Raw genomic sequence first — 24,594 nt, 5'->3', positions numbered from 1 at the left:
AGAGTATATTAGGAGAGGGCAAGGACTCTGGAAAATGGAAAGATGACTGGTTTTGAAATCAGAAGATGCTTTCCCTCTGTGTTTCTCAGGAAAGTGAAGAAGTTGGATCTAATAACTTTTGGAGGTCCCTCCTAGCTCTAGATCAATGATGCTTCTACTAAATTTCCTTGCATCTCTACATCTTGTAATCTATCCTACCATTTGTAGACAACCTAATCATATTGGCTAATAGACCCCAAAACCAGACCTTTTAGTGATCATACATGGATGGCATTCCCTTGACTTAGCAGATCTGATTATAGGCAGAGGAATGAGCTCTAGGGAAAAAAAAAGTTTCCCATTTTATTTCTTTAGAACAAATGTTTCACTGATTTTTTTTTACATTCCTATTACTTCCTGATGACACATGCCACCACCATAGAGCCTTCTTCTCTTCTTAAATAAAGCAAACCACTACATGGGTCATGTCTGCCCTTGAAGTCCACCACCTCTGCTCAGAGGAGGGAAGTATGTTTCACTATCAGTCCTATGGAGTCAAGATTCTTCATTGCATTGATCATAATTATGATATCGTTCAATGCTATTTTCCTTTCCATTGTTTTGATCAATGTATAAATTGCTCTTTGTCCCACTTACTTTAGTTCATAGATCTTAAATACATAGATTTAAAACTGGGAAACACCTCAAAGATCACTTAATCCAACTCCTTCGTTATATGGAAAGTTAAGTGATCTACTCAAGGTCATACAGGTCATAGATGACAGAGTCAGGATTCAAAACCAAGTCATAACTAAGTTCAGCGCATTAATTTCAGCTCTCCACTACATGAAACTAACAGAAGGACATATGTCTTCCTAATGTTGTTGTTATCATAAGATAGAACTGACCATGGAGCCCAGTATTTAATAAGGATCCATAGAATACCACATTTGGACATAAACTTGGTGGGATAAATACAATTGAGTCTTAGGATCTTTCTCCTCAGTACCAATGTAGTAAATGGGGATTGTGTGCCTTGAAGTATTGAAGGAAAATATTTATACTTCTGTACGTGCTATATATTTAAGGTATGAATTTTTCACTGTAAAAGCTAATTGACATAAACTGGTTAAATGAATCGGGGCTCTTATCACTGGTGGTTAAGAGTAGAGAAAAATATATTGGAATGGGGACTCAAGCTGATAGTATGAAACACACCTCAAACCCTCTGATGTATCCTTAGGACCTAGAATTCTATAGAGCAGCTTTGGCGAACCTTTTCAGAGTTTGAGTGCCCAGAGGGCAAATTCAGGCTGTCTGTGAGTCCCAGCATTATGGGAGAGAGCTGAGGGGGGAAGTGCTGGTTTTGAGTGACTAGACAGAGGGGTGGGGCATGCAAAAAATGTCCTTGGGCTCTGGAAAGAGGGGGACCGGAGTAGCTCCCCAAATGCCAGCTCTGCACAGCGTCTTCACCAGTGCTGCTATAGAGAGTAAATGAAGATAGTAAACTCTAAATCATTACATTATAATGAAGTAATATTCCATCGCATCTCATATCTCTGTGCCTGTGCACTGTCTCCCATGCTTTGAATGTTGTGCTTTGTCACTTTGACTTCAGTCTTTTATTTTCCCTGGTTTTCTTCAGGATTCAACTTAAACTCTACCTTCTCCAGGAGGTCGTTCCCAGTCTCCCCAGTTGCTAGTGTTTTTCCCCCTCAGATTTAGATAGATAGATAGATAGATAGATAGATAGATAGATAGATAGATAGATAGATAGATAGATAGATGGATGGATGGATGGATGGATGGATAGATAGATAGATAGATAGATAGATAGATAGATAGATAGATAGATAAATGGATGGATAAATAGATGGATGGATATATAGATGGATGGATAGATAGATGGATAGATATATGCAATTTTAAACATATATATGTATATATAGGAATACATACATTTATATACACACATATGAATATAGGGTTTGAAGAATCTTGACTCCAAAGGACTAAAAGACCTGAGCAGAGGTGGTAGACTATTGGGACAAAATAAGGTATGCATTCCCAGGGATGACCAATATTTTAGCTTATTTATATGTTCATATGTCAATGTATTGATACATGTACCTATGTGAAACATACATATATATGCATACAATCTTTTATGCCTCATTGTTTACATGTTGTCTCCACAATTAGAATGCAGTCTTCTTGAGGGTGGAGACCATTTTTTGTTTCTGTTTTTGCCTTTCTTTGTACTCCTAGAATACCCCAGGCCTAACACATAGTGAGTGATTCATTGTTTGGATCATTGATTGATAATAACACGATAAAATTCGATCAAGAATTCCCCAATCAATGAGCATCTACTTTGTTTCCCATATTTAGCTATCACAAAAAACATAATGGCCAAAGGAAGAAAAAAGATATTTCCTCCATTAGTCTGAGAGCAGAAAAGAGACTAAAATCAAGTTGTAGAGTCATGGCATTCAGCTCCACATCAACAAGACCGGGCATATCAGGCCTTGGCACCAGATGGAAGACTAAAGACCACAGCACAAGTGCCACTTACATACAGAATACTCATTAGGCTTGGCAAGGGGCCTGCCCCTCAGCTTGCGCTTTCATTGTGTCTTAGAATGTAGGAACTGAGTCACACCTGCAAATCCTATGACAAATGATGTTTCATTAACTTTGAAGATTGCTGGATCATTTTCACAGGTTACAAGCCAGTCTGGCATAATAGAGTCATTTCAACAACCCATCAGAAGAAGTTGGTTTAATGTCCAAAATATTTCAAGGAATAAGCACTTCTCAATTTGTTAATAAGTCTTGTGTCAATTAGACATAATAGGATAAAAGCCTCTCATTAGAGACCTGAGGCCATACAAAACTTCAAATGGCATTTCCCATGGCCTGCTGTTGTCTCCTTGCCTGGTTGTGCTTCTTGCTTCCAGTCCTATTTCCCCTCATAAGCAAAATATTCTGCTGCTTGTTTCCCAGTCTGATTCTGTGGCAGCCAACCTCCTGGGCATTTTTATTTCACTCTTCTGGTGATTTCATTGAAGCACCACTTCAACTTGTGAGCTTTTGCAAATAGGAAAACGTCAACAGAAGCAGACATACTTTGAGAGTGGCCGTTTTCTCCTCAGCCAATCGAAAGTGCTGTCTCCCTCTCCCTTTGCCTCTTCATTATATTGTTTTTCCTTAGTCACAAGAAATTATAGGCATGACAACCGTCAAAGGGGGATCACCAAGTAATGGGCACTATTTAAATATTGATAGGAGGTGTAAAGGAATACCGATGAGCCTTTCCATACAATAGGGGGACCAATCCAAAAGGAGAGAGAGTGTAGGAGATCCTAACTCTCAGCAAAACTGTTCCATGATCTCTGTAGGAATTGGAGTGACTAGGTAGTGTGCATAGAGCTGGTAAATTCTGAAAACAAAAAGAAGAGTCAAGAGAGAAAGAGAGGAAATTTAGGGACTCAACAATGTGGAGGATGCTCTGAAGTGATTGGGGCACCTGGGTATTCCTGATTTAGGCTGTCAGAAGGAGATGGTGATTTGAGGGTCTGGGGTTCAGGGGCTACAGGTAAGGTCTCACCATTCAGAAGTGCTAAAGTCCAAACTACTAAGATTCTAGCTGGAAATTAGAAAGGAATTAGAAAGGAACCTTCCCCATGAAATGCAGAAATCCTTATCAATCAGATTGAGAATGAAACAGTAAATCTGATAGGGAGCAGAAACATCCAAGAATCTCTAAGGGAAAGTCAGAAACTAGGTCAAGGTTACAGAGTTTGAGGAAGGGACAAACAACAGAATAGGCAGTGTGGTGAGTGGCCATCTTCAGGTTGCCTGTAGAGGTGTCACATTAAGATGACCCAAACTGGGAAACCGGCTTCTTGCCTCCTCACAGCCAATTCATCTGCTTTTATTAAAGGACCTAATTTATCTGACCAGCAGCCATCACTCTCAGTGTCAAAGGGCAAGATATGAATAGACCATAGAATCGTGGAATTTTTCAAGTTGGATGGGAACTCAGAGGCTGTTTAGGCTAATCCATGTCTACATAAGATGCCTTTCTTCACTGTCCACTTTTCCAGCCTCCAAATCCCCTCTGGAGAAAGCTGATTCTGTTTTTGTATGACTCTAATTGCAAGAACATTTTTTTAATATCAAACTGAAATTTGCCTCTTCAATTTTCTCCTAGTTCTGCCTTCCAGGGCCAACCAAAATTAATCTAAACTCTCTTTTGACTATCTGAAAAACCAATAAATTAATTTTAAAGGAATTTTTAAGATTCTCTTATATGCTAGGCACTAGGTTGGCTAGGAACTAGAAAAACATACTGTAAAGATTAAAATTAATATTCAATATTCCAAGTATTATTTTAATACTATTTATTAAAATCCACTTAGAGCAGAGAAAAATTAAAAACAACCAGAGAAATTTTAAAAAAAAAACAGAGAAAAGGCAAAAAAAACGCTCCCTCCTCCACACTGATGCCAGCCAGAGAGAGCATGTGAGTAGAAACAGAAACTCAAATCCACGTAAGGAGATGCACAAACAGGAAAAGGGAAAGAGGATTGTGAGAAATGTAGTCTCTAGTGTTCAAGATTCTAAATCAATACATTTTCCCCTGTGATCCTTTGGAAGATGAGTCTTCCCAAAGGATCATGAAAACATAACTAGCTTTTAACTTGAACTAGAGGTACATACAAATACTACAGTTTTAAAAGGGAAATTACAATAATTTTGGGATAAGAAGAAAATAAAAGGGAAAAGGAACAAAACCATTAATAGGTGCATTGACAAAAAGCCAATTAGGGGGTAGTCCCCTTTGGCATAAGAGTGTACATTCAAAACAAAAGCATTCAACCCTCCACATCTCAAAGTTCAATCTGGATCTTCTGGTACAGTGTGTGGTCTTTGCAGGTATCTTCATGGCACCTTCTAGATTCTGGGAGGTAGTCACTTGTTCTAAATTAGGCTCAAATTCAAGTCAAAGTTCACAACAATAACATAGTCCCCTCCCCCCGAGCAAAATAATAATATATTCTCCCCTGAGGAGGATACAGGGATACATGTAGGAATTACACAGGAATACATGGTTGAGTCACAAGGCATATGAATCAAGTATCAAAAAATGTCAAAGAAGTCAAAGAAATTTTTAAAAAATAACCTCTGAGTCAGATAAAAAATATTAAAGGAAAACTTGAAAAAAATTCTGGGAAGAAGGAAAAAAGAAAAAAAAGAAAAAATATCACAACTCACAACAGGATCTTGTAAAGATCCATGTCCCATGAGCATACAAAAACAATCAGTCACTAACCCAATTTAGCAGTCTGGACTACAGTAAGTTGTCACATCATGAGAGAAATTAGAAAAAGAGACTAGATCTTGAGACAAATGGGAAATAGAATTCCCTGATTCAACCCTTTTCTTAACTTTTTCAGAATAAGGGAGCCAGAACAATCAATATTATATGCTTGATATAGAGTGCAGTACAAGGAAGTCCTGCATTTAACACATGTTAAATAGCTGCAACCTTGAGTCTAGCACATGATCAGGTCATATTGCTTTTTGTGAAGAATGTCACAAATCCCCAGAGGATTGGTTTAGTTTCTTTTATCTTTGGGGGCTTATTTGGTCATTTGCAGGTCAAATTCTATGCTCCTTTATGGTCCATTTCTCCTTGGATTTGGCATAGTCATCAAGCAAAAGTCTCATAATATTTAAATAGTTAGTGGCATGTTGCCATAGTCCAAAGCCTTTTTGGGTATGCTTTTTATATTATATGTAAATGGACATCTTAGCTTATTCTATTGAAAAAAGTCAAAATAGTTAAAAAAAACTTTTTCAATATTAGTGACATGTTTCAAAGGCAAAAAATGGGAAAAGAAGGGGAAAAAATAAAATACTGTATGACACATATAGGAAGAAAACAAAATGTTAAAATGTGAATAGTTCATAATTACAAAGGTATAGAGACTAGTTTTCAAAAAGTAAGATTCATTTCCTCTTTGACTTACCATGATCCGCAGCGTGAGTGCAAATGAGGTAGACAAAACAATGTGAGTACAAATGAGGTAAATAAAGCAATAATATATTTAAGAAGATGCAAAAAATTAGAAAGTTACAAAATGTTACAAAAGGCATATAAGGTCAATAGAGGTCACTAATACAGATTTTAATCTATGAGGTAGTATATATATATATATATATATATATATACACACACATATAGTATATATATGCCCTACAAGGCAATTTGTGTAAATACAAGGATCAACCAAATAAAGTGCAACAAAATAGTACAAATTCAGCAATAAAGAAGTTCAATCACAATCAATAGTGGTAGTCTCTCGGTGACCGAGAATGACGATTGTCTTTGTGCAGTTTCATCTACGGTGTACCCTCATGTGGCTTTGGAGTCCAAAGGCTGAGGCGCAGAGTGTGTGGCACATGGGGCCTGGGATGCCAGTTGTTACGGGAGGTGCGGTTGTGGCCTGGTGTCGGCGTTCACGTGCAGCGGCAAGACGTCGACGTCGTTCATGTTCAAAGGTGGTGGCGGCATGGTGAATGTGGGCTCGCCAGCTGCTTCTGACAGAGGCAGCGAGTTCTAGTTGCTTTGGTGTGATGCCAGCCCACTTCAGGTTTGACTTTAGCTGATCCTTGAATCTTTTCTTTGGTCGGCCTTGTTTCCTGAGTCTAGCTGACAGTTCACCATAGAATACCTGTCTTGGTATTCGCTGTGGGTCCATGCGGATGACGTGTCCAGACCATCGTAGCTGGGTTTTGAGGGCCAGGACTTCGATGCTGGTGGAGTTCGCTCTGTCGAGGACTTCCTGGTTGGTGATTCGGTCCTGCCATTGGATCCTCATGATTGACCGGAGGGAGCATTGGTGGAATTGCTCCAGCTGTTTCATGTGCTTCCGGTACAGTGTCCATGTCTCATAACCGTACAGGAGCGAGCTGAGGACCACTGCGTTGTACACTTTGAGCTTCGTCCCAGTGCTTACACCGCTGTGTTGGAGGACTTTGCAATCAATACTCAAATACAATCAGTGCAAGCAATTATTCATCATCAACAGAAGGTACTCATTTTACATGGCTACTAATTCATGAGTCCCTCTCTCCAGTTTTTATGACTGTTGATGTAGTTAGTAGGACCTGCAATGGTCCATCATAAGCAGGTTCAGTCGACTCAATATGTTTGAAATTCTTTATGTATACACTATCATCTGGGTTTAAATAATCAAGTGAGAAATCTATAAGGCTTACTTGAACAGCTGCTCCAGCGTCGTGGAGTTCTCACAATTTTGTTTGTAATTGTCTGATATACGTAGCAATGGTTGAATCCTCTGATTCCTGTGCTCCAACACCCCCCCCCCCCATACACCTTCATAATGTTTGAGTAGTTCCTTAGGCTCCCCCCTGAAAGGCAGTAGCACTCTGGGTGGTTTGGGGACAAACTCCTTTCAAGATATACTGCTATGGGGTCATTTGGTATGAGTTGTCAGGTGCCTGATTTATGTCTCTACAATTATTATTATCAGTCCTGAAATTATGATTCCTGAAATTACCATTATAATCATTATTTCTATAATTGTTTATTTGATAATTTTTCCAGTGGATATTGTTTCTTACTGCCTGGAACAAAGTTCTACATTTCTTAATTTTGTGACCCTTCCTCTGAGAGAAACGGCAGGTAGGGACTGATACTTAGATTCTTGGAGAGGGGCTAGTGCCATTGGTTGAGCATCATGCCTTTGTCATGTTTATCAAGCCTATCCTTTAAAGATTTGATTTCTTTTTTCAAGGTTTCTATGACATTATTAGCCTCTTCCTGTTTTTCTTTTTGGCCTTCAAAGACATAAGCAACAGTTTTCCCCAACTCTTCAAGGTCCATCTGAGGCCACCATGGGCAATGAGTCTTAAAATAATATTGGATCACCCTACAAAAGTTGTTGATAAAATGTCTCCTTATTTGCTTAATATCTTTGTCTTTAGAAATATCAAAGATTAGGTATGGACCCCCAAGCTCAATGAGCTTATCCATGAATTGCGAGAGTGTATCATTATCTGATTGTCTAAGGCTTTCAAATTTTGACCATGCTTCAGTATCCTTGGAGCATTCTTACATAGCTGTTATAATGCTCTCCCTACAACAATTTAATTGCAACCAGTCCTTGGTACTGTTATAATCCCATGCAAGATCCTGAGCTGGCCAGTGTGCTGCACCATGCCCCCAGATCTTGTTAACATGAAAGATGATCTTATTTTTCTCATGTTCCATTAGAAAAGCATTGAGCAAATTCTCAACATCCTTATAGCATGGATCATATTTATAAAAAATATCAGACATCTTCTTGGTTACCATGAGGGGTTCACATTCAAAACAAGGTATATTATATTTCAGTTCTCTAATTTCTTAAGGAGAAAAAGGTATATGCTGTCTTAGGGTCACCACATCCCCATTGCATCCTATTTTGGGCAATTCCCTTAATGGGAAAAGGAATAGATAGTAATCATTCAATGACTGTGTTCCCTCAGAAGTTGACTTTGGGGATACTGAGGCAACATGGGTAGGAACAGGTACTGTAGCAGAACAAGATTTCTTTGGGGCTGGGGCTGGTTGTGGGGTGGGAGAAGGGACAGGAGAGGATGGGCGATTAGAAGAAGGATCAGGGGAAGTAAGATCATCCAAGAGTTGCAGAGCATGAGAGAGATGTTGCAGAGTATGAGAGAAGTATCTATACTTGATGTATATGAGAGGGGTGTCTCAGCTCCATTTCAGGAGAATTACAATTGTCCTCTATTTGTGGTTCAGCAACAGGATCACAAAATTCATACTTGTTTTGGATGGGATCAGTATTTTTCATTAGCTAATGTAAGTGTTTGAAATTTTTTTTATTGAATTTTCCTACCAGCCTGCATTTCTGCTTTAATCTCTCGTATAGCAACACTTTTTGTCTTAATATTGAAGATCAGAAAAATAAAATTTCCTAGGAGTACAAGGAGAAGGAGGGAATTTATAATCTCACATGCCTCTAATGGGCAAAAAGCAGAATATTTTCATGCATGGTAGCATTTATGGTACTTAGCATTTTGATCAAAAAAGAAAAAATAATGTATATTTTTGTTAATTTATTTTCTAACTGTTATTATAAGGGTGGGGTAGAGTAAGGTGAGGGCATTTAGCTTATTTTATTTTTTAGGATTTTATTGGATTTTTATTCTTTTAAAAAATGTGAAAAAAATTTTAATTATTTATTTGTTGCTGTTCTCTAATGGCAACAAACAAGGACTATAGCTAAGCAGGAAAGGGGTAAAAAAAAAAATAAGAGGAAAAAAAATCAGTGCTCAATATTGACCTCTAGTGGCCAAGAGGCAGCACTACAACTGGGAGGAGTTAGGGACATGGTTAGGGGTGGGTTTCAGGGTAAGGGGTGTGATTAGAGACTGCCAGAAACCAAGATGGAGGATATGACTTCTAAATCAGGCAGGGTCTGAGAGAGATGGAATAAGGGAGGTTTGGTAAAGCAAGGAGGGGGCCAGGTTGTTGAAAGAGGCAAGGACCCTACTTGCCAAGGCAAAAAGCCTGGTAGAGGCTAATAGAGCCCAGTGGGAAATAGGAGCTTCCCTTCTGCACTGGGCTGGGGAAAGGGAAATTTATATTCACCAGCTAGAACAGGAGCAGGTCAGCAAAAGTGGCAGAAAGCTCAGGGGTGTGACAGCTACAGGAGGCAGTAGCAGCACAGGGGTGGGCCCAGGGTGCCATGGCTGAGGTAGCAGTTTGAGGCAGTGGGGGAGCAAGTGGGCCTGCCGCTTGAGGGCAGGAATGGCTGATCAGGCTAATCAGGTTTCTTTCCAGGCCATGGGCAGGGAGCAACTTCTCCACTAAGTCCCCCAAATTAAGGCAATTGGGCCAATAGGAAAGCAACCAGCAGGCCAGGGTGGAAAATACTCACAAGCTGCCAGAGGCTCAGAAGGTGGAAGGAGATCTAGGGGAATGAGCCTCCGCTGGGTGGCTGTAACCAGGGTTTGAAAACTCCCATCAAAAAAGCAGCTTTTGGGCACAAACCAATAGCAGTTTCAAACCACAGGGTTTAGGCAAGCTGGTGCTTTAATGTTGATTGCTAATAGCTGCTGGACGCAGCTGCACTCAGGTAGTGCAACCAGGGCAGAAACTGCCAGCTTAAAAAAAAAAAAGCTCTGAGTTCTAAAGTCCCTTTTGTAGAGTCGCCAAATATGTAAAGATTAAAATTAATATTCAAAACTTCAAGTATTAGTTTAATACTATTTATTAAAATCCACTTAGAGCAGAGAGAAATTTAAAACAACCAGAGAAATGTATTAAAAAAAAACCCAAAAAGGCAAAAAAAAATGCTCCCTTCTCCACACTGATACCAGTCAGAGAGAGGAAACTCAAAACCCCAATCCACATAAGGAGATGCACAAACAGGAAAAGGGAAAGAGGATTGTGGGAAATGTAGTCTCTAGGGTTCAAGATTCTAAACTAATACAATACAAAAGTGAATTAGTCTCTGTCTTCAAAAACCTCATGGTCTAATCAGGTATATGGTGTTCCTTATTGTTCAAAACTGGGGGGGAGAGAGGGAAGGTGAGAAGAATATACACAACAGTAAGTCAGATGTAAGATGCCTAGTCGGTCCTTGGCTTCCTGGTATATAGCTAGATGAGATGAGAAACATGATTAGGGTCCAGCTAAGTATAGTGAGCTGGATAGACAGACAGACAGATAGATAGATAGATAGATAGATAGATAGATAGATAGATAGATAGATAGATAGATAGATAGACAGACAGATAGATAGATAGATAGATAGATAGATAGATAGATAGATAGATAGATAGATAGATAGACAGACAGAGGGGTGGATAGACAGATTGATAGATATTTAGATGGATGGACGGATGGAGGGAGAGAGAGATGGATAGATAGATACACATACATACATACATACATACACACATTGATTGATTGATCAATAGATATTTAGATGGATGGATGGAAGGAGAGAGAGAGAAAGAGAGGATACAAAAAGCATTTGTTAAGCTCTTACTATATATCAGGGACTAAACATTGGTGATATAAATAAAACAAATAAGACAGATCATTCTCTAAAGGAGTGTATATTTTTAACCCTTACCTTCTGTCTTAGAATTGATAATAAGTATTAGTTCCAAAGCAAAAAAAGTGGATAAGAGCTAGGCAATTGGAATTAAGTGACTTGCCCAGAGTAACTCAGCTAGGAAGTGTCTGGGGTCACATTTGAACCCAGGACCTCCTATCTCTATTCTATCCACTAAGTCACCTAGCTACTCCCAAGGAGCTTACCTTCTCATATGGGGAAAGAGAGCATAGAGAAATGGGAGGCAACATTGCAGAGATGATTAGGACCTGGCATTAAGCCTGCATGTAACCCAGTGTCCCAAGGGAAGATTCTTAAATTTCAAATGCAGACAGATGAAGATGATAGCCAGAATGCAGGGGCCATGGTGCTAGGGCTAAGAAATGGCATTGACACCTGTTTCTAAACAAACTGATTAACTTCCCCAGGATGGGAAGAGGGAATGGTTTCTGAAGCTTTAGTCTAGAGAAACAGTTATGCTCCTCTCAAATAAATCTTCTCTTCTCCAACCTAAAACATCCTAGGTCTTCCTATGGCATAACTTCAAGTACATTTGCTCTTCTAATCACCCTCCTCTAAAGTATACACCAATTGACAAGTGGTTGACAGAGAGATCTGGGACACCAAAAAGCTCAGTTGGGTCTAAGAAAAGGAAAACCCAAGCTATGTGACCAGAGCCCAGTTATGCCACATCTCCAAAGTACAGTCAGGACCTCTACTCAAAGCCTTTTTTTCTTTGGTTCATAGACTTCTCAAACTCCTATCATGGCACAATGAAGCATCAGCCTAGCAGTTGAGTGAAAGTATGTGTTCAAAACCCATTAAAATCTTGTGCCTCCCACATTGGCCAAAAAATAAAAAGTGAAAAATCTCTGTCTCTAGGCAAAGGGTGTCACTAGATGTTACTATTGGACCTCTAACAAATGTACAAGGTTCAGGACTGAGGACGTTTAGCTTTTTTTCCCCATCTCAGCCTACTCTAGTAAGAAAAGGACTGGTAATACATAGCTCTCTTGCTATGCCTCAATACATTCAGGTACCAGCTACATTTGAGTCTTCCAGAAGATGCAGAATCATGAGCTAAATATATCATTGCTACCCACCATGGTGGAACAACTCAGTAAAGAGTAAAGAGATTTTGCCCTCCTTGTTTGAGGTATAGATTCACCCCAACTATGGAGGAGTGAATCTTAAAACAAAGAGCATAAAGAGTCTTCTTCAAGAGTGGGCAATAAAAGAGTAGGTAGGTAATACAGTTGGTGGAGCACCAGACCTGCAATGGGGAACTCCTGGGTTCAAAAATGACCTCAGATACTTCTTAGCTGTGTAACCCTGAACAGCTATTGCCTAGCTATTGATGTTCTTCATAGAATTGATACTTAAAAAAACAAATGAAGATTGGACAATAAGAAATCTCTAGGCCTTTAGGAAACTAAGTATAGGAAAGAAAGCTATCAACTCAGTGATGAAATATTTCCTTTTATTTTTCTCTCATTGGATTATCTTATCTCTGATACCTGGGCTAAGAAAAAAGCAACAACAACAAAATAAAACTGAATATTTTTCAGTTTCCACCACTGTGGCCCCCTGGAACCTCTTTTGATTGATTGGTATTTAGACAAAAGAGTCTTTCCCATCTTGTTTTACACTGGGTTTGGATTTCCCACTTCACCAAAACCTTAGCATTAAAAATAGCCCCAAACCCTAACAAAACAAAGCAAAAATGCATCCAAAGTTGTTATATGGTTCAATGAAGTTTAGTAATTCAACCACACAAATCCTCCCAAATGGTTTTTCCCCAAACCTAAGCCTTAAGTACTTCAAGGAACAATAGTTTTATTGGGGTGGAGGTATAGATATTCCATGACTATTGATCACCACCTTTCTCTAATTTGGTGGACAATTTTTTCCCTTAGGTGCAAGAATTTTAGGCATTTGTCTATTAGTCAATAGTCAAAAGGTGACCACTATTGCTGAGCAATATTGAAAACTAAAGGGAAGTGTAAAGGAAGAAGCAGATACGTCTTATAGCATTGTACAATCCAAAGGGAGGAATGGAGAGTTGTAGATTTTAGATCCATCACACTGAGATCAATGTGAAGATGAGATTCTGATATACCATGTCTATCACTGAACTTCTATTCAAAGCCTTTTTTGGTGCATAGCTTCTGGAGCTCAGAGTTCTGTGATGACACAACGAAGCATTAACTAAGCAGTTTGATGGAATGTGTTTTCAAAACCCATTAAAATCTTGCAGATCTCACATTTGCCTAAATATAAAAAATGAAAAATCTCTGTCTCCAGGCAGAATGTTTCAGTACATCTTACTATCATTTACTTAGCAGACAAATTTACAAAGGCTAACTCATCTGAAAAGGGCAATAGGATATATATTTGCCATTAAAAGGTAAGAGAGATGGACAAATAAGAGCATAGTAGCATAGTAGCAGGAGCCTTTGGAATCTCCTGTCAAGCAATCATACAAAGCATCTCAAAAGGACAGAAATCAAAACTGGACAAATAAAGGGGCTCTCCCACAGGATGCAGCCTTAAAGTTAGGCAGTATTTGGGGATCTCATAAGGGGGCAAAACTGCACTTAACAAGGCTCAAGCTGACCACCCCTCTCCCATACCACCTACCATGCCAGAGACAGAGTGAGGGCCAAGATAATCTCTAAATTTGGGGGGCTGGCTGAGGACACCACAAACTTGCCCCTGAGGGTGGTTCAAGGCCTTGGCAGAAAGACTTGAGACCCAAGATTGAGAAGCGTGGAGCCTGGGCAACAGAGCAGAGAACTTGAAGACAAGGCAGCAGGGGCTGGAAAGATAGCCTTAGGGCAAAACACTTTAAAGCAAGCTACACAATGGACATTACAGATTAACTTGCCCTCATTTAGACTTCAGACTGGGAAGGGAAGGTACTTCCAAGGCAAAACTCTGTAAGACAAGCTAAGAAAGCAATCAACATGCAGGAACCCCAATGCACTAGTGGCAAAAAAAAAAAAAAAAACTCTTGACCCTGGATAATTTCTATGGAGTAAAAGAGCAAAATACAGAAGCAACAGCAGAGAGTGGCAAACAAGCAAATTTCCCAAAAAAATGGAAAACTGGTCACAAACTCTTGAAGAACTCAAAAAGGAGTTCAAAAACCAAATAAGAAAGATAGAAGAAAATGGGAAGAAAAGTGAGGAAAAGAAATGAAAGTAATACAAAAAGAAAATAACACCTTAAAAGACAAAGTTGCTCATATGGAAAAAGAGGCACAGAAATCAAATGAAGTAAAAGAAAATTGGAGACCAGAATAGATCTGCTGGAAGTTAAAAAAAAAAGCAGGATTGACCAAACTGAAAAAGGAAAATGAAAAGATCAAAGCTGAAAATCAGTCTTTAAAGACTAGAATTGGGCAAGTAGAAGCTAATGATCTCATGAGACAGTAAGAATTAATAAAGCAAAATCAAAAGAAAGAAAAAAATAGAAGGAAATGTGAAATATCTCATTTAAAAGAAAACTAACCTGGAAAACAGATCCAGGGGACACGATTTGAGAATTACTGGTCTACTGGAAAGCCTGGAACAAAATAAAAGCCTTGACATCATATTATAGGAAATTATCCAAGAAAACTGCCCTGATATTCTTGAACAAGGGGCCAAAATAGACATTGAAAGAATTCATAGATTTTCCCCAAATTAAATCCCTAAAACACAACATTAAATCCCTAAAACAATCCCCTAGGAATGTTATAGCCAAATTCAAGAGCTTACAGGCCAAGGAGAAAATATTTCAAGTGGCCAGAGAGAAACAAATCAGATATCAAGGAGCCCTAGTTAGGCTTACACAGGATCTGGCAGCCTCCACACTAAGAGACTTCAAGGCTTAGAATATGGTATTCAGGAAGGCAAGAGAATTGGGTCTACAATCAAGAATCACCTACCCATCAAAACTGACTATATACTTTCATGGGAAAGTTTGGGAATTTAACAAAATAGAAAATTTCCAAGCATTCCTAAAGAAAAGACCAGAACTAAATGGAAGTTTTGATGTCCAAATTCAAAATTCAAGAGAACCATAAAAAGGTAAACAAGAAAAAGGGAGAAAAAAAATTTAAGGGCTTCAGTAAGGTCAATTTGATTATATTCCTATATGGAAAAATGATATCTATAACTCTCAAAAAATTTTTCATTATCATAGTAGATAGAAGAATTATTCATAGGCAGAGGTTGTGGTATTAAGTTGTTTAAGATGATATGTAAACAAAAATGGGGGGGGAGACAAAAAAGAGGATGGTACTAAGAAAAACTTGAAAAAGAAAAATAGGATAAATTATACCACATAAAGAGGCACATGGGGGAGGGGGAACAGAAGAATACTATTATAAGAAGGGGAGGAAGAAAGTGGTAATGGGTAATACTTAAGCCTTACTCTCAGAGGAATCAGTTCTGAGAGAACAGCCAGATCTATTGGAGTATAGAATTCTATCTTACCTTACAGGAAAGTTGAGAGGTAATAACAAAGGGGAGGGGTGGGGCAAAGAGTATCAAAAGGAAGGGAAAGGTTGGGGGGTTGATTAATAATTAAAGAAAAAGAAGAGGGGAATAAGAGGGGAGGGTGGGGGGAAAGTAAAATAAGGATGGAGAAAAGAGAGAGTGATTAAAAGCAAAACACTGGTGTAGAAGAAAATAGCAAAAGAAGAAAGATCAGGACTAAAAGAGGAAATCAAAATGATGGGGAATACAGGTGGTAATCATAACACTGAATGTGAATGGGATGAACTCACCCATAAATGGCAGAGTGGATTAAAAACAAAAAACCTACCATGTGTTGTCTACAAGAAACACATGAAGCAGTTAGACACACAGAGGGTAAAGGTAAGAGGCTGGAGCAGAATTTGTTGGGCATCCATGGAGAAAAAGAAGGCAGGAGTCATGATATCTGACAAAGTCAAAGTAAAAATAGATCTGATTAAAAGAGATAAGAAAGGTAATTACATCCTGATAAAAGGCAGTATAGACAATGAAGAAATATCAATACTCAACATGTATGCACCAAATGGTATAGCTTCCAGATTTTTAAAGGAGAAACTGTTGGAACTTATGGAGGAAATAGATAGTACAACTATAGTAGAGTGAGACCTCAACCTTCCTTCATCAGATGAAAATAAATCAAACCAAAAAATCAATAAGAAAGAAGAGATATGAATGAAATCTCAGAAAAATCAGAGTTAATAGATATATAGAGAAAAGTAAATAAAGATAAAAAGAAATACACCTTTTCAGCAGTACATTGTACATTCATAAAGATTGCCATGTACTAGAGCATAAAAACATTGCAAACAAATGCAGAAAAGCAGAAATCATAAACGCAACTTTTTCAAATCATAATACAATGAAAATTATAATTAGTAAGAGTGCATGGAGAGTAAAATCAAAGATTAATTGGAGATTAAATAATCTGATTCTCCAAACCTGGTTAAAGAACAAATCATAGAAACAATGATTTCATTGAAGAGAATGCCAATGAGGAAACAACATATCAAAATTTAGGGGATACTGCACATGAAAAAGTGTTCTAAGTCTCTCATAATTAGAGAAATGCAAATCAAAACAATGCTGAGGTATGACCTCACATCTAGCAGATTAGCCAATATGTAAAGGAAAATAATAAATGTTGGAGGGGATGTGGCAAAATTGGGACACTAATGCATTGCTGGTGAAGTTGTGAATTAATCCAGCCATTCTGGAGGGCAATTTTGAACTATGCCCAAAGGGCTTTAAAAGAATGCATACTCTTTGATCCAGCCATACTAATGCTGGGTTTGGGCCCCAAAGAAATAATAAGGAAAATACTTGTACAAAAATATTCATAGTTGCACTCTTTGTGGTGGCAAAAAATTGGAAAATTAGCAAGTGTCCCTCGATTAGGGAATGGCTGAACAAACTGTGGTATATGATGGTGATGGAATACTATTGTGCTGTAAGAATCAATGATCTGGAGGCTTTCCATATGAACTGGGAGAACCAGAACCAGAAGACCATTGTACACAGAAAGTAAAATATTGTGGAACAATCCAATGTAATGAACTTTGCTACTAGTAGCAATGCAATAAGCCAGGACACTCCTGAAAGATTTATGGGAAAGAATGCTAACCACATTGAGAGAAAGAACTATGGGAGTTGAAATGCAAAAGATGAACATATGGCATCACTTATCCCATGTATATATGGGTATGTGATTTGGGGTTTAGGCTTCAAAAAATTGCTCTATTAAAAAAATGAATAATATGGAAATAGGTATTAAGTGACAACATTTGTAAAACCCAGTGGAATTGCTTATCAGCTCTGGGAGGGAAGAGGGGAGAGGGGAGGGAAAGAAAATGAATCATGTAAATTTCAAAAAATATATATTTTTTAAAAATCCTTACCTTCAGTCTTAGAATCAATATGTATTGATTCTAAAGCAGAAGAGGGCTAGGCAATGGGGGTTAAGTGACTTGCCCAGGATCACACAGCTAGGAAATGTCTGAGGCAAGATTTGAAACTAGGGCCTCCCGCCTCTAGGCCTGGTTCTTAATCCACTGAGCCACCCAGCTGCTACCAGAAAAATATTTTTTTAAAAATAAATAATTATAATTTTTTTAAAAGAGCAGGTACCAGCTTTCTTTTTTTGTTTATACTAGTATCCTAGTGCTTATCACAATGCTGAACATACAGTAAGTGCTTAATAAATTCTTTCTAGTAAATTAAGGAGGTTAATGACAGAAACAAAGAAAAACTCTAAGAACTAAAACATTCAAAGCAATATTATATATAACAATAAAAAGTTAGAAACAAATTATCACAACAAATTAGGGATGACAGAATAAATTATAGTACAGAAATATAATAGAAGACAACTATGGGAAAGTCAAAAAGACATGGAAAAATTATTATTAATATATCATGAAGAAAGACAAAGCAAAAAAAATTTATACTAAAAGACAATAATGTTAATTAATACACTAAAAGACAACAAAAATTAAGAAAAATATAATGGACTATGCATTCCAAATTGCTCAAACTAACCCACACATCTTTCCTGTAACAGTAAACAACAAAAATGAAGAAAATGATATATACTATTGGGAGGGGCAACAATTATTCTATCAAGCAGTTTTGCTGAACTGTTTTTATGGGGCATGTTTTGGGGAAGTCATGGAAAATTTTCAAAAAGTATCAATTAAACAACAAAAAACAAAGTGCTGTTTCCTACATCAATAAAGAGGATCATATGTTAAAATTTTTAAGTAAAAGAACCACATTTAGACTGCTTCATGGTGCCTAAGAAGCAAATATGAACTTCTCAAGATTTTTTTCTACAGTTGACTTAATTAAGCCAAAGTATAATTACCTTGGAATTCAAGGTTGCTCACTTAATCAAGTCATCTAGGAAACGTTGGCTGCCAAAGAAGGATTAGACTATGACATCACCTCATGTGACTTCAACATGGGCAAACAAAGTATTTCTAAAATGTATTTTTGCCCAATGACCTGGATTGACTTGGCTCCTGTACCCAACAATCACAAGGTAATTGTCACTCAATCATTTACTTTGGCTCAGAAGACATGGTCTTGGTATTTCTGAAAGCAGAACTTTTAAATTATCTTAGCCTCAAAAGTCTCTGATGGATGACTTAAATAACAACATCTTTTACACCATTTATAGGACTAGTGTCACCTCAGGTTGAACCAGGAATTTTTGATTCACCCAACAAATAGAACTCTGAATTTGGATGTGGCTAGATGTTGGAGGGATATAAAGTATAATGACATGGTCCCCAAAGACTTAAAAATTCCTGTTTTATTCCCAAATATTCTGAAGGGATTAGATAAAAACTTCTTTTCTTCCATACCTGTCCTCATAGAGTCAGTTTAAACCTTTTTTTAAAAATATACCTAATGAAAAAATTTGTTTTGATTGACCATATATATTTGCAACAGGTTTTGGTTTTTCTTTGTTTTTCAATGGTAGAGTTGGGGGCAGGTGATCAGAAAGAAATAAGGCAGATTTTTGTTCACTGAAAAGCAGTTAAATTTAATTTTTTTTAAAAGAACCAATGTCAAAAAATATAAAATGATACAAAAAATGCTATCATTTGCTTACTCAAAAAGTACTATTAATTGACTAATGTGCACTAGGCACTATGCTGGGCATGGGACAGAAAAAGATTAAAAGAAATAGTCTCTGTACTCGAGGATTATACAAGGAAACAACATGTGTGTGTGTGTGTGTGTGTGTGTGTGTATGTGTGTGTAAATGCAAAAATAAAACCACAAAGTAAAGATACTTTGGTTAGAAGAGGGGAAGAGGCACTAGCATCAGAGAAAATTAGGAAAGGATTTTTAAGAGTAATTAGCCAGGATTTGAAAGAAACCAGGAGTCTGAAGTGAAGAGAAAATGTATTAGGGATTAGGGGAAATACTGAAGAAGAATGGAAACAAGAGATAGAAGCTTGTGCGTGAGGAAATTTGAAAGGACCATAGAGTGCATAAAGGGGAGGAAGGTCTAATATGTCTGGAAAAGTAGGGTTCAACTAGAGGGTAAAGAGCTTTAAATGACAAACAGTAGAATTTGTAGTTTGATGCTGTATGCAATAGGGAGCTGGAGGAGTTTCTGAGAAGGGCAGTGACACAATCAGACCTGTGCTTTAGTGATGCTATTTTGACAGCTGTAGAGGGCGGCCAGCAGAACAGAGAATTTGAATTCAAGAAGATCAATTAGGAAGTAAATTGAATAGTACAGGTGAAAGCTAACAAGGGTCCAAACTAGTTGGTGACTGTGTGAATGGAGAGAAGGCAGCAGATGCAAGAAAGAGAATAATGAAGATCTATAAACTAATTTGATGTGAGGGATGTGAGGGATTGAGCAGTGGAAGATGATTCTGAGATTTCAGACAAGAGGTGACTGCAAAGATGGAGATATTCCTCTATGAAAATAGGGGAGTTCAGAAGAGGAATAAATCTGGGGTGAAGATAATAAATTCTGTTTTGGGACTGTAGAGTCTGAGATGCTATTCAAAATGTCCAGATGGAAATGCCCAACAGGCAGTTGGTGATGTGAGCCTAGATCTCAGGAGACTGGAGCTGGATATAGAAATCTGGAATCATAAGAATATTGGTTGTTTGGTTGGTTGCTCTCCTTCATACTCAAAGAAGACCAAAATTACCAATAGAGAATATAATGGATTCCACGAGAGTGGAGAAAATAGGGAGTTAAGAAAAGAGAGTCTAGGGGTCAGCAGGGTGGCTGGAGATGGAAGATCCAGGAGTCAAATCTGACCTCAGATATTTATTTCCTAATTGTGTGACTCTGGGCAAGTCCCTTAAGCCCCAATGCCAACCCTTACCACTCTTCTACCTTAGAACCAATACATAGTAATACAGAGTATTGATTCTAAGATGGAAGATAAGGATTTTTTAAAAAAGAAAGAAAATGAGTATTTTGATTCCACCACCTTATATCTTCTTGATATGTACACACACACATATTTAGATACCTACTTCAATATTAGTACTCCCTCTAAGGATGCCATTTTCCCCAATCTCCATCAATGACGGCTCAACCTATGTGACATCTGTCAGCACCCTCCTAGAAATCCACTACAGAGCATCCAGAAAGTTTTTGTTTGGATCTTTTGAATCAGATAAAAAGCATTTACCAAATGCCTCTCTGTGTTATGTAGTATACTAACTCTTCTTCTTATATTTTAAAGAAATATAAAAAAATTCACATAGAAATCCCTCAAGCACTTGGATCAAATGTGACAATGTTCTGAACATCATATTCTCTGAGTATGTATCAAGGGTTGTATTCATTCTGGGAAATTTGAATACTGAGTCTGGCAAAGCAAGGTTTCTACCAAGCCATCAGCTGGACTAAAATCTGGAGGGGTAAAACAATTTCTTTGTGAATTCTCTCTTTGCAAAAATAATTGCTTGAATAGAGAGGGAATAGCTGATCAAATTTATCTGTCACCCCAATCCTATGGTACACAGAAATATATAGGATAAGCCTACAAGAAATGACACATGCATCTAATCAAGAGAACAAAATTAACGACCATTTAATCACCTTCATCCTAGAATATTCCAAACCATGTTGAAAGTGAATAAACATTTCTCCAACGTTTTTGACCTTCAATAGCATTGACTGTGCATTTGACCTTACATAAAATCGTGATGGTGAAATTTGGGATCTGTTTTGGTTCCACCAAGGTATGGATCATACTAATTCCTCGGTGGATTGATCTGAAGTCTCAGGATAGGATGACCCTCACTTCACACTGTCCTTTGTCAGAGGATTTGTTGTTGTGTTTTTTTTTTCATTTGTTTCTGTTCTGTCACCAACAGGCTTGTTAGACAAGTCATTTAATCTCTGATACTCAATTTCCTTGTATATAAAGATAAAGAGATCTTAAATTGAAGAGATCTTGGAAACTCTGAGCTGTATGAGAATTTAGAGGGCATTTAATCCATCCCTCTCATTTGACAGTTGAAGAAAATGAGGCCAAGAAAAGTAAAGTGGTTTTCCTGAGGTTACATAACAAGAAAGTGGCAGTCAGAATCCAAAGTTTTCTGAATCGATATTCAGTGCTCTTTCTGTTATAAGAGAGGTTAGACAAAATAAATCCTACAATCCCTTCCAGCTAAAAACAGCTTGTCTATTCTACAAAAGATGATGAACAGCTAGGGGCACAGTGAATAGAACACTGAACCTGGAGTCAGGAAGACCTGAGTTCAAATCTGATCTTGGACACTTTCTACCTGTATGTTCCTGGGAAAGTCAATCAGTCTATTTGCCTCAGTTTCCTTATCAGTAAAATGAACTGGAAAAGGAAATGGTAAACCACTTCAGTATCTTTAGAAAACCCCAAATGAAGTCACAACAGAACGACATTCTCAACTACAAAATTAGATACCAATAATTAGTAGAATCATGGTTTTCCAGATAAATAGGAGCCTGAAAGTCTAACTCCTTCATTTTATAGATGAGAAAACTGAGGTTAAACCTAGGGCCATATAACTGGTTAGTGTCCATGGCAGGATTTGAATTCAGGTCTTCCTAATTCTAAATCTAGCACTCTACCCAGGATGCCAATTAGCTGCCTACACCTCGAACCCACTCTTGACCCAGGAAAGAACCAGAAATATGATCAATCTCCCTCTTAGCTTGATTCATAGCATCAAAAAGACTGAAGAAAAACAACCCTATCAAAATTAGAAAGGCACCCTGCAGGTGGATTTCTGTTGCAGCCACACAATAATTTATTAAACTCAAATACTTCTACAAACAATTCTTTTGCTAAGAATTATAGTAGATATCAATGGGAAACTTTGGGCTCCACTGTCCAGAAAACCAAGAACAGGAATTTTTTTTAACATTTTGTTATATACTGAGTGGCTTCTGCATAAGGGAATATAGGAGCACAAGTCTCCACCAATGGATGAACAAATGACTTGACCCAACTAGTGAGTTGGCATTTTGTATAATTCATAATTCTAGCTCAGCTAAAAAGTCCAATAACTCCATCTACTACAAAATCTCTGAAGAGTCACACACACTTGAAAAATGTGCTCAAGAGTATTTCTTTGACATCAAAATTGTCTGAAACCCATTCTAAGTTTCTGAACTTCATTTCTTTTCAAACTACCCAAATAGTCCTAAATGTAGCTCACTAGGAAAAAAACTCAAAATGTGGTCTGACTTGTAATTTTTAATTGGATATTCTTAATTACCTCTAAATTACAATCTGGACAGTGGGACAACCATTTCTGCAAAAATCGATCTCCCCTGACCCCCAAAAAGGTCTATTTCAGTGCACTGAAAAGAGCTTTATAATTTAAGTAAAAGGATCCTGGTTCAAATTCCAGTTCTGCTACTTATTAATTCTAAGAAAGTCATATCATCTCACTACACTTCAGTTTTATCACCTGTAAAATTAAGGATTTGGACTAAATATTTTTAACTTAAACATTAAATGTCTACTATGTACCAAGCTCTGGTTATATGCTTTAGAATTTTTTTGTCTTGATAATAACCTGAGAGGCAATCCTTGTTACCTCTAAATTCTATGATCCCATGAAATTTCCTTATTAAAAAAAAACTATAAGACTGAACCCCCTCAAAATAATCTATTACATGAAAAAGAAGTTGGTTTTAGGTATAATTATTCTACTAATGATTATTTTTATATCTTGTTCCAACTCCTTGAAAAAAAATAATTAGGAGCAACAGAAGCCTATTTTCAGCATTCATCAAATCTATAATCGGTCTCTGATTCAAAAGATAGGAGCTATCTATGGGTCAAACTATACAATCTTTAATATAGTTCCTAGACAATTAATGATTCCTCAGAGCCTATATTAAAAGACACTGCTGAAATCGGAGTTGGCAAGAATGGCCTCGTGACAGATGCAATCCCAGTATCACATCGTGCCAAATGCAGTTACCCCCTTTAAATCGATATCTAAATAGCTTAGTACAGCTATTAGGTGAGTTGGACACATGTATTCCTGCCATCACAGACAGGAAACTGAGCATCCTCACTTTTCCGCTGATGGCATGGTCTTACTGTATTTATGAATGAGTAGAAGAAGCAGTTGAGGAACCGTCACAAAATGGAGAAGTCCAGCTGCAGTTAGGATAACATAAAAGTCTTGTCTTTGATCGTCAGTCTCTGATGTTAAAATGTCAGTTTTGAATAATGCCATCAATGCATTCATCTGTTTTGGCTTGCATTTTAGAGCTGAGGCTATGCCCTGAGGGCGGTTCTTTTGTGGATTTCAGCTGATATGTTATACTTCAATAATTTCATGGATCTGTGATCGCACACCTCTAATGATTTATTGTTATTAATATTTATTTATTAATTAATAATTGATAGTAATTTAAATCTTACAGAAGGAAAAAAGGAGGAAAGGAGAGAGGGAGGAAGAAGGAAGGAAGGTTATTATTTGCTTACTATGGCTCTGTGCTAAACACTAAAACTACAAATACAAGCAAGACAGACCTTGTCCTCAGCTAGTTTATATTCTAACAAAGCAGGCAATAAATAAGTAGGGGTTAGAGTTGAACGGGGAAGGAAATGCTCCTATACCTCCAAAGCATGGTTTGGAAATGGCTAGGGCAAAATAAGTTCAAAGGTCATTTATCAGAGTCCAAGTTTCCAAGAGTGGGAGGAGGAGAATGATGGCCAGAGAAGAGGTTTCATAATTTGGCTATTTATATTTTTCTGATGCTTAAAAAAAGTATTCCCAGGTTCCATTTGAAATATTGTGAAGGAAATGGAGGTCTGTCTTGTGGGTTAATAGAAAAACATAAATCACTAATTTCTTATGGGTTAATTATAATTGTCCAATAGAAAAGTCACAAGCTTAACACATAAGTCATCAAGATATTACTTTCTCCAAGTTGAACT

The sequence above is a fragment of the Monodelphis domestica genome, chromosome 1, assembly GCF_027887165.1.
Source record: "Monodelphis domestica isolate mMonDom1 chromosome 1, mMonDom1.pri, whole genome shotgun sequence".
Classification (NCBI taxonomy): domain Eukaryota; kingdom Metazoa; phylum Chordata; class Mammalia; order Didelphimorphia; family Didelphidae; genus Monodelphis; species Monodelphis domestica.
The sequence above is the reverse complement of the archived record's forward strand: the minus strand, read 5'-3'. Positions refer to the sequence as shown.